Source organism: Pinus tabuliformis, chromosome 1_1, assembly GCF_031772625.1.
Source record: "Pinus tabuliformis cultivar Carrire ecotype Pingquan chromosome 1_1, CPIR1, whole genome shotgun sequence".
NCBI lineage: Eukaryota > Viridiplantae > Streptophyta > Pinopsida > Pinales > Pinaceae > Pinus > Pinus tabuliformis.
In genome coordinates, this window is record NC_142297.1 from 109,032,455 (window position 1) to 109,044,104 (window position 11,650).

The window sequence follows — 11,650 nt, forward strand, 5'->3', positions numbered from 1 at the left end:
ATCCCCTAATGCACTTGATCTTGTGTGGTACCATATCTTATCAAAGTCAACTCTTCAAAAACCACCTGGGAAACCAAGTTCCACAAGGATTTTAGGGTTTAGGAAGCTCCTTTACAAGTCACATTCCCTAAGCCAAGCCCTCAAATCCATATTCCCCTATCCTATAGAACCTTGCACCTTGCTTAAAAAGAAAGCAAGCCCCACTCTTGAGTCTCTCCTAGGAAAGGATCATCAAGATCACTTCACATCCATCTTAGTTGATCTATCCTTCATAAGTGATTCTCTATATATCAAGTCTCCTCCCATCGATGAAAGTTCGTAAAGAGTAGGAACCTTTAGCTGTGGTGACAGTGGGCTTTAGCTTCATTGTTTCTCTTGACCGAACAAGTGCCCCTCTAGGAGCCTCTGCTAGTTTGAGCGGTAACAGGTCTCAAGCACTTTGTTTCTTCTTCTCTCCCTAGTTATCTTCATTCCAGAGAGGAGATTATACCATTAGGGCTTACCCATTCATAACAACACTTTCCATGTGAGAATTGGGTTGTTGTTAAACCTCCCCTATTTAACTGGAAATATTAGCCCATCAGTGTGTTGTGAGGTTTTCCTAAGCATTCACTTTGGAGGTTCTAACATAGTAGTTTGTTTTCTCTTCTAAACCAAGTCCACAAGTTGTGAGGATTTTCACATACTTGACCCTCCTCTCATTTCTTGTTCAATATTCATTCATCATATCTCGTAAGCCTAAAAACAAAATTGTGGTATCTGTAAAATCAGAGAAGTTCAATGACCCTAATCATGATCATCCCAATGCTTGTCATATGCCTTCCACATCTAGAAAGAAAAGAAAAAACTATTCTTACCTACTCCATTATTCCCTAGAACAAAACTGCTATTGGCATAGCCCCAAACTCAGAAGTAATTGTTCAGTTACTCAGAATTCCAACTTCAGAGGTTTACAATACTATGACATAATACAAGAATTGACTAAAACATATGCTGACCAATAATGTCCTCAGATTTAGAAATTTCTCTCTCAAATTAGGGTCATTGGGAAAAGAAAAAAGAGACAATTCAAGTGACCTAGAACTAGATGATTCCCTCTTCCGTGTCCATGTAGATCCCCAAATAACCAATGGAAAATAAACAATTTTCAAGTTTGCAAATACAATTTGTAGATGAGTGGACCATCTAAGATCTATTTGTGGGAAATATTAAGAGAGCACAATTTACAGATGGGTGGACCATATGAGATCTATTTGTGGGAAATATTAAGAGAGCACAATTTCCAGATTCATGGAGACAATATTGATGAACTGATTCAAACACTTCATACATATGGACAGATCCTTAAACAAGACCTCAATCTAAATGAGGCCACCTATCCATCTACAAATAATACAACAAAATATCACATTTGACATGGGTGAAAAGGAAACAGGTAAAAATGGATACAATGTGTAAAATGTGATTTCATTCTTGATTTGTTAACAAACCCATGCTTTCTATGCCAATTTCAACTTCAAGCCCCAATCTCTAACAATATGAGATAAGGCAAGCATCCCAGCCTGGGCTAGTGACAAATCTATACAATGTAATGCTTCACCATCTTCAATAGAAAACAACCATAAAGATGGACATGGAAAAACTAAGATAACTTGTTTGAATAATGATAATTATGTCTTCTTTTTTTTTAAATATGCAAATCCAGAGTAGAAAGTCTTTATGCTTTGCTACTTAAGAGTTGTGAAAACACAAATTCGGGAAAGATATGAGACGAGAATACTAGTGGACTTAGCCTAAGTTTAAAAGATTAAAAATTAGAGCCGAAAATGTCCCCAATGATAAAGCTACTATAATTTAATTAACAATATCTCAATGTAAGACACAATAAATGCCCATTTCTTTTCATCAACAATACTTGTCATTATCAACATTAATGTGCCAAGATTAAACTTAGAAGGTAGAAAATCACGATCTATTTCTTTATTTATGAAGCATTCCTTTTAGCATAATCAAACAAGGTCTTTAACTTAAACATAGGCCTTATGATTTGTAAGGGTCAAGGAAGCAGTATTGCAGTAAGATTTCATTGTAGCATGGTGCTTTCCTTTTCTTGATATTTTTCTATATTTCAACAGTTGTCAAAGAAGCATTAATTAGTGTTATATGTCATTTCCTTATCGTGTTTCCTTTGCAACAGCTAGTGCAATTTCTAGATTATATTTGTTCAATCAAGATGGGTAGGAGTAGAATACCAACCATTGAAAAAAATATTTGTTTAATGCAACACTAATTCAAACATATAGGATCGAACTTAGACAATTACTGTGTGTTGACGAGAAGAAAACAAGAAGCAATGAGTTAACCATAAAAGTAAAACAAATTTAACCAAAGGAACTTTATTTCTTAAAGCTTCAAAGGGTAGGACAAATATATCAAGACCCGAAGAAAGATTAAGATATAACCATTTTCTATTTTGAATTCATGTTTAACTTACAATCATGTTTTTCTTCAAGTATCAATAATAGCTTGAATATATTTCATGTTATAATCATGCATGCACTTAAATAAGGTTTTTTTCTAGAATCCAAAAAATTGGTTTTCTTCCTCCACTCCCCCCCTCTAGCTGTAGCATAAAAGAGGTGGTGAGATTCCACATAAATGCTTCCCAAAAAATATTAGTAACAATACCTTTAATAATATTTTCTTCACTAATCTACATGTGTGCATCAAATATATTCACCATAAACCATGGTAGTGAACATTGAAAACAAAGTTCTCAAATTTACCCAAATTATATCATCAGTACATGCTTCACAAGATATTAAAAGCTAGTTCTAGTGCTTCTTAAGTCAAACCCATATTATTATACATCATAAAATAGAACAAATATTAGCTCAAAGCATCCATAATATTCAAATCCTTCTCAAAACATTTTGAAGCAAAAAAAAAATCTACAATGTGACAGTTTACAGTCAATGAATCAATTGTCCCATGTGAACTCATAAAAATGTAGGTTGGCAGTCACGTCATGATTATGAAACTTGGTATATTCTTTGTATATACAACATAATTTGGTGCATTTTAGGGCTCACAAGGAATTTAGAGCGAATATCAAGTCCAACATATGTAATCTAAACTCACAATATATAAAAGGTCTATCTAGAGATTCACATTAATTACTAACTCAGAAGATACTCCAAATGCACAAAATATCAAGAGAAGCTCAAATATTTATTGTCTTTGCCAATCAACCTAAACAAGGATTGCCTTTTCTGAAATAAAAAAGGCAATGTCAACATTTCAAGAAATTGCTCCAAAGAAAGATGAACAGAGAATTGACTTCCTACTAGTGCAAAGAGATCGATCACTTTTTATGTGCCCTGGGTTGATTGAACTTGTGGCAACAATCTCTGAGTCCTTGGTGATATAGAATTTGGTTTCCCATTAATGTCTCCTTATTATAAGAGTTCCCTTCTCCTAAACATCTCAATTTAACCTTGGAGAATGACCACAAAGCTTTGATTTTGCCAACTCAGTGGCAGTCATGTAACTTGGAATCGATGGAGTTCCTTGAAAGGCATGTTCAGCATGCTCAGTTTTAGCACATCCAAATGAACTGCGTCTTCTAGTAGGACTTATGCTCTACCACAGGAGTATCTACCTCACTCTTGGAGGTTAGGTCTACACTATCATGCTTGGTGGGTTGAAATTCTCCATTTTTGAAGTTATCCTTTGCTGCAACGAGGCATCCTCTCCTGAAATGCTTTCAGTTGGACTTGTTGATTGCAGAACTGGAGATATCTCTTGAACAACTGGAACTGTCTCATTCAAAAATACATGTTGAACCGATTCATCATTTCTAGTTATATTCATAGAGGCTCATGTTGTACATTCCATGTTGAGTTGATTAGAAATAGTATCCAAAGTCAGCTTTGAAACCTTTCTCATGTTGTGCTTGGACATCTGAGGTTCCAGATGATGTGATAATGAATCCACTATTGAATTTTAAACATTTCTCATGTTGCGCTTAATTTTCTCAACCTCTACCTCTACTGGAGCTGAAATTTTTCTCAAGCTGCATTTAGCCTTCTCCATTTCTACCTTTGGTTGCTCTCACAGAGAATGTGGTACCTTACTCAAGTTACTCTTAACCCGTGTCGAGTTTAACCCCCTTCTAAAACTCCCTTTAGGTTTCTCAGTTTCGATCTCAGGGTTGATCAGAGACAAAATCTACTGCTGATTTCAACACCTTTCTCAACCCACACTTTGGTTTCCCAGATTCTATATCAAGCTGATATGAAATATGCTCGTGAATTGAATTGAGGGTACCTTTCTCACACCGCAAATTGGCCTTCCCACCTCACCTTAGTTCAAGGTACACTCTCTCTTCTGTTCTTAGAAGATTTGAGTTATTACTTGTTTGCCCACATGAACTTGAAGGTTGAGTACACATCCAACGAGACCCATCCGGAATTGGAATCATCAGAATCACAATGAATTCGTAGAGACTTGGCCGTGGGTGCATACTCTAGAGTCTTTATCATTAAAGTATCAAATAATATTAATATCATTTCAATGCAATTGAATGATATTAGAGCAAAGAAAACAAATAATAAGAGCAAGTGAATTGTCCTGAACTACTCATGCAAATTTAAGGTTCGATTGACGACCAAATGCATTTGCTAACAACTTGTTAGTTCGTGAAGTACTACTGACCATAATTTTTTTACAGTGAAAGGATTATCGAATGTTGCACAAATTTCAATAATGTTCACACCTCATTTGTTGCCACAATTGTTCCACTACTTCCATCGCACTGCAGTTTGGGGGCATCACGTGGCGTTATACACACTGACTACTGCGGGTGCATAGCTATAAAATATCGAGCATCTAAGTAATAAAACATCACAAGTGCCACAATCGTTCCACTACTTCCATCCCAGTGCAGTGTGGGGAATCAGGTGGCGTTACACAGACTACTGCGGGTGCATAGCTATAAAATATCAAGCATCTCAGTAATAACACATCACAAGTCTAAACTTCACAAGTCTTTCTTATTTCAGGATACTGCATAATAATTACAATATCAGACAATTGCATCCTAATAAACATAAATCATTAAAATGAAAAAGTTTCTTGGAGAATAAAATACACTATTTACAGCAACTTTTAGTTTCTTCATATTCAAATCTGCACATCGCATGACTTTGGCGATTTTCATTTATCAAACACAATCCCTGGCAGTTACAAAGACTGTACTCCCTGGCTCAAGCAGAATTCTTTCTCTGCCACGCTGGAGGCCATGGCAGCTACAAGAAGACCCTAAGGGCCTACACTTTATCAAGACCAACCTAGCACCTGGTGATTGCCCATTAGCATTTGCATACTTGCCTAACATATCTGACTTGGTCTTCATTTTTTATGGCTCTGCAGCACTCATATAATTGTTCCAATTGACTTTGATGTGCCACCGGTAAGTTATCAGATATTTGAATTATTTCAAATCTGTCAATGATTAAATTAGAGCAACCCTCCACATCTAGATACTTGAGCTTCTTTAAATTCCTGAAGTTATATTGAAGCCTCTCCAAATTATGGCACCCTGAGAGATCGATGTGTTGGAGGATACTTAAATTAACAAAGGACTCCGACAGCCTTTCCAAATCGTGGCAATTTGAGAGATTGATATACTTGAGGTTCATCAAATCACCAAAGGTAGTCGGCAGGTCCTCCAAATTGTGGCAGCCCTGCAGATCAATGTGTTGGAGATATCTCAATTCACCAAAGGAATCGGGCAGCCTCTGCAGATTGTGGCAACCTGAGAGATTGATATGTCGGAGGTCCCTCAAATCACCAAAGGAATCTGGTATTCTCTCTAAATTATGACAGCCCCGCATATCGATGTGTTGTAGGCGGTCTAAATGACCAATAGAATCCGGTATCCTCGCCAAATCGTGGCAATCTGATAGATTGATGTGTCGGAGTTGCGATAAGAATATGAAAGAACTGGGCAGCATCTCCAAATTGCGGCAGAATGAAAGATCAATATGTTGGAGCCCACTTAAAAGAGCAAAGAATTCTGGTAGTGACTTCATTTTTGAACAGTCTGTTAACACCAAGGCTGTCAACGATTGCAAATGACAAAATTCTTCTGGCAATTTAGTCAGATTAACCTGTCCAGATACAAACTTGCCGACGACAAAGCGTTCGAGGTGCTTCAGCCGCCCTATGGATCTTGGAAGGCTGGAGAGAGGAGAATTAATTTCTAACTCCCTCAACTGCAAAGGTGCCTGCAAAAATTTTCACCCGTTGTTTCAATTATAAATACATCGTAATCCAGATACTATGTAAAACTCTTTCTTATCCTTCTCACACCGTCTGGTGCCATAATAAATTAATAGTGATAAACACACAAACATTGATCCAACAGATGTCTATTTACCTGTGATTCGTCTTCCCACAATGTTTTTAATACGCTCCCTGACACTTGTAGAACCCTTAGATTCCTCATGGGGATCCATGAAGGCAGTGAACGCTTGGGACACTTGTTCCACCGTAGCCATATCAGACTTCTTGGGAAGTGCTCCATCGGACTTCTCAAAAGGCGTTCCAAAATAGCATTTTCAGTATCAAGAAGTTGCAAGGTCCTCATATCAATACTGCCGCCAAATTCATAAGCAATTTCCAAGATAATATCAAGATCATCAACATTATCGCCTGGAACGATTCTAATTCCCCGCGGAGCTGTTACCTGTTTATCAGTTACAGTTGTAACCTGACCATTTCGTACAGTTGTCACGTATTCATCATCAAAGAATGATAGTTATTACATTTCATTTTTTCGAAAATGATAAAGATAAAATTACAAAATTGAATCTTGATACAGGTTTATTCTTAAAAATTGTTGTTTACTTTTCCTTTCTGGAAAATATAAAATTGCAAAATCGAATAATCTATAAGATCTATGATTAAGCACTTACAGATAATTGCTCCAACATATCTGTATAATGCATAAGACGACCAAGTGACGAAGTATCAGCAATAGCTCTTCCGAAATCCCTAAAGTGATCGTGCATTTCTATATTATTTTCGTTGTCCACTCCCAAAAGACACCTGTGTTGTAGAGTACGAAACCCGGAATGACCTTCCCAGCGGGCCCTGTTGTTGGAATTTAATTCCAACTGCAACATAAACAGCTGGACAGAAATCTGATTCGCTGTAGATATTCCAGACTGTTGGATGCCTCAAAGTCGTGCTTGATATTTTCCACATTAATGTGCATTAAATTTTCAGCATTAAATTCCCCTGCAACAGCTGACTTCATTTCTTCAAAAGGCATCACCGCTTGTTGCATTCAATACGCAGATAAGCTTTAGAAGATATTTGTATTATTTTATTGTTTAAAGACAAATATGTTTTAACATATAAATGTAATGAACAACAGTTCTGTTTTAAGAGAGAAGAATGAAACAGAGTCTTTTTTGTAACGCACAGCAGTGCTGAAACTGTAATTTTCAGATAGTGAGAAATTGGTTTGTGGAACTGAAGCGTTCCTGTTGTAATCCCTCTGTCAAGAGGAAGATGCTTTTCAGCATAGACTGGTGAATCCCTCTGTCAAGAGGAAGATGCTTTTCAGCATAGACTGGTGAATCTCTCTGTCAAGAGGAAGATGTTTTTTAGCATAGTCATTGGTGAATCCGTCTGTTAAGAGGAAGATGTTTTTGTATTAGTTGGTTTACTGTTTATAAATATAAGTTTTATTTGTGCATTTCTGTTACACCGTAACCAGAAAATAGTTTTGACGTCAAATCAGAGCCACACGTTCTCTTCCTTTTGTGGATTCGTAGAGATTGAGCATAGATTTCTTCGCCCTGTATCAACCAAAGACGAGTGGACTTTACATGGTAAAAAAATGGAATGATAGGAGCCCCGAACTCCAACATGAGCACCAGCTCGTCTAAACACCAACATGAATCAGCATATCCGGGAGATAAAATTGCAACATGGAGGGAGGCTGTAAGGCCTTCGTGAGCAAAGTGCGATGGGCGTCGATGGACGATCGTGCACGGGCGGGGGCAAGAGCGCGGGCGGGCACGTTCAACCACGATGTGCGACGGGTGCGACACTTGTGCGGAGGAAATGCGACAATCTTACGACACTTGTGCGACATAAAATGCGACGTTATGGAGGAACACTTAAATCGACTAAGTGTTGAGCATATACATATATGCGGTGATTGAATGAAGTGAAGCCGACTTGTAAATGGTTACTTGTGGGCTTGTGCGCTAACTTATGGGGTCGGCCATGGCGCTGCACACCCCCCTTGAAACATACGTTGAGTATGGTATATATTGATGGAGTTTAAGGCTCATTTCAACACAACGAATCACACAACACTTCTACGCATTGGAGCAGAGGTAAAATCTGCGCAAGAGGGGTAAAAGACTGCGCATACCTCATGCGTAGGTTATCTTGAGTGTAGATTGGAGTTTCTTATGCCGGTTGGAGTGTAGGCAAGCGTGCTGAGGTTCGGGTTGTTTGTGCAGGACTTGGTGGAGAGGTATAAGTGGCTTGGGTGAGCACTTCTCTTTGTGCAAGGGTGCACATGATTGTAAAAGGCTGTTCTATGCCTTGGTTGTAAAATATTCTAAGTATAGACTTGGAGTTTTGCCAAGTATACTTGATGATTGTATTATTGAAAAACTGATATAATATATTGTCGGGCAGACTCACATTACGGGGAGTCGCCCCTCCCCTTTATACTTGTTGCAATTGTTGTTCTTGGTTTAATTGCATGATAATAATGAATGAGTATGGGCTTCATTAAGTATAAAGGATAATTGCTTTTACTTAGTTGCTAAACACAAGCTAAGTATGTTAATGTGAAAGTAGGCGTAGTCCACGAATGTTAGTATTGGTGAAAAGAACGCGTTTGGCGGTGCCGCACCTCGCTATAAGTGGTTGAAAGACTACCACATGTGTAGGGGCGTGACAGAGGCGGTTCTAATAGCGCCTTGAATTTGACGATCCAAACCATCTCCCCGCTGCACTTCCGGCTGGTCAAATAAAACTCGCAGTGCATTGCCAAAAAGGCGGCGGTACAGATCACTGACGAAGATCTTCGCGTCTGGCCCTCTATCGCTGATAAACACGTCGTACCTCATGTAATTGTTGTTGGAATGAGCAGAAGTGGAAGCAGCCATTGCCAAACGAAAAATAGAAACATAAATGGGAGGGGGGCTTCAGATGGAGAAAAATCGATCAGAGGACCTTTATTAAGAATTTCGAAAGGGCGAATAAAATCGAGGGGGCATTGTAATGTGAAACACCTTTGTTGTGCAGCGATATATAAAAACACAATAAACCGGTGGGGTTTTGGGCTTTCGGCCTCAATCCTTATGTTTGGACTAATTAATGACACGGATTCGTCTACATGTCACATTTGCACAGCGTGACACCTCGACAAGATCTTTTAAGGCATACGATCTTTGAGTGGGTGAAATATGAAAGGGGAATTTGGAACATTGAAGTGATTATTCTTTATCGAAAACATTGCAAACATACGAAGTTCCGTGCGCAAACGCTGAGCTAATGTTGATATTTTAGCATAATTTTTAAGAGGTGTTCACCACTTTGAACAAAGATGGGCTACGTACAACTTGATGTGCATCCATGTAAAAAGGTCGAGTTGCACAAACCCTTCACTTTGAACCACTTAATCTCGCCTAGATACGAAGGTACTAGGCCAAGATGGAACCGCACGTACATTCAATCTTTGGTGATTTTCAAATTTTCCATTAAAATGATGATTGTTTAATTATATATTTGGTAGATTTGATTGTTTAATTATATATTTGGTAGATTTTATGAGATCACAGACTTCTCTTCATTGTGATAACTTTTCTTACACCTTTCACTTCACTCATAAAAATATATTTTTAAATAAAAAAATTATAAATTATAATTATATAAAAAATTTATAGTTATTAATAATTTATAATATTTATATTAAATTTATATAGAATTATAATTTAAATATAAAATAAATTTAATAAATTATTTTTAAATGTGAAGAAGTAAGTTTCAAAATAAAAAATTAGAAAGTAAAAAAAATTATCCCATATAAATTAATTATTAATATTTTTTCTCAATATTATTTAACAATTAATTTGAAATAAATTTTCCAGAAACACATTGTATTATCTATTATATGATTAATATTTTACAAATGCAAATAAATATTAAAAATTAAAATAATGTATTAATTAATTATATAAAGAAATGATAAACTATATTTAATGTTAGTAACTTAATATGGCTTCTATAATAAGTATTTAACCTCCATGAATATTCTTAATAGTATACACAAGTCAAAGGTTGATATTTATCTCCAAAGTAATTATGTTCTTTTTTTTTTCATTTTATTTAAATTGATTAATTTTAAAAAACTTGATATGAATAAGTGTCATTTGGAGTGAGTTATAGTGTTTGGGCATGTGGTTTTATAAAAAAGCATATTTATAGATTAAGAATATCCATAGTAGAGTGAAGTAAATATCCATGGGAAAAATATTTTTCTATGTTTTTTGAAATGTATATATATTAAATTTATATATTAATTATTTTTATAATTAATAATAATAATAATTTAAAATAACCCATAGGGGGGAGGTGTTCTATTAAGACACTCTATAGTGAAAAGGTCACCATTCAACTACATGGGAAAAAATCTAGGGATGTTAAGGGTTGTTGTAGCACATGCTTGGTGTTATCCTCAGGTGATTTTGATGACTTAGATACCCCAGGGTAGTGGCTATTCATGCCACATGTTAGGGTTGTTGTGGCCTAGGCTAGGTGTTATCCTCCGGTGATTTTGACTGCTTAGATACCTCAAGGTAGTGGCTACTCAAGCCACATGTTAGTTGTGGGACTCATCTCAAGGCTCACATAATCTAGCAAACAAAAAAATACTAATAATTTAAAATAAATTATAATTTAATTACTTTTTATGATTTTTTAGTTTTAGTAATGTGAAATGTACTGTGAAAGTGTTTTGATGCTTCTTAGGGATTGATGCCTATGGCCATTTACAGACTATCTAAGTTATATGGCTATGCAAGGTCATTTTGCAATTCACACTTGAAACAAAGGGCACTAATATAATATGACACATTTATTACACTCTTTCTTCATGTTACACTCAATAAAATTAGATTATTTTTAATAATGTCCTCTCTTAACATTTATCCTTAATTTTAATAGGAAATCATAATATTATAAAATTATATCAATAAATTTGTGAAAGATTTTAATTTAGATTTAAAGAGTTAAGCTATATGTTGAATAATTAAAATACTATATTTTTATATAGTAATATGTAACTTTATCAAAATCATTTCTAATATTCTTCTCTAAATATTTATCTCTAATTTTTAAGGGTAACTATAATATTATAAAATTAAATAAAAAATTATTTTTTAGGTTTACTTGACCCATGGTGGTGATCATGAATTGAACTATCTTAATGGGCATTATATTTATCAAAACTATTGTAAAACATTTTAATTTTGTTCAGTCATATTTATAGTATCAATAGAAAGAATATATGAAATTCAATTTAATTAAACTTGCTCCCTAATAAATATGGGAT

The 11,650-nt window shown here is 35.7% G+C and overlaps 2 pseudogenes across 1 annotated transcript; both read right to left on the bottom strand.

The window, feature by feature from the left end:
- Window positions 1-3,231: 3,231 nt before the first annotated feature.
- Window positions 3,232-4,544, bottom strand: LOC149211882 (uncharacterized; annotated as a pseudogene).
- Window positions 4,545-5,084: 540 nt separating this feature from the next.
- Window positions 5,085-7,144, bottom strand: LOC149211883 (uncharacterized; annotated as a pseudogene). Its single transcript, XR_016250188.1, has 3 exons — window positions 6,981-7,144; window positions 6,443-6,775; window positions 5,085-6,290 (listed from the first exon to the last, which is right to left on the bottom strand). The product of XR_016250188.1 is annotated as an uncharacterized LOC149211883 (transcript).
- Window positions 7,145-11,650: the final 4,506 nt, after the last annotated feature.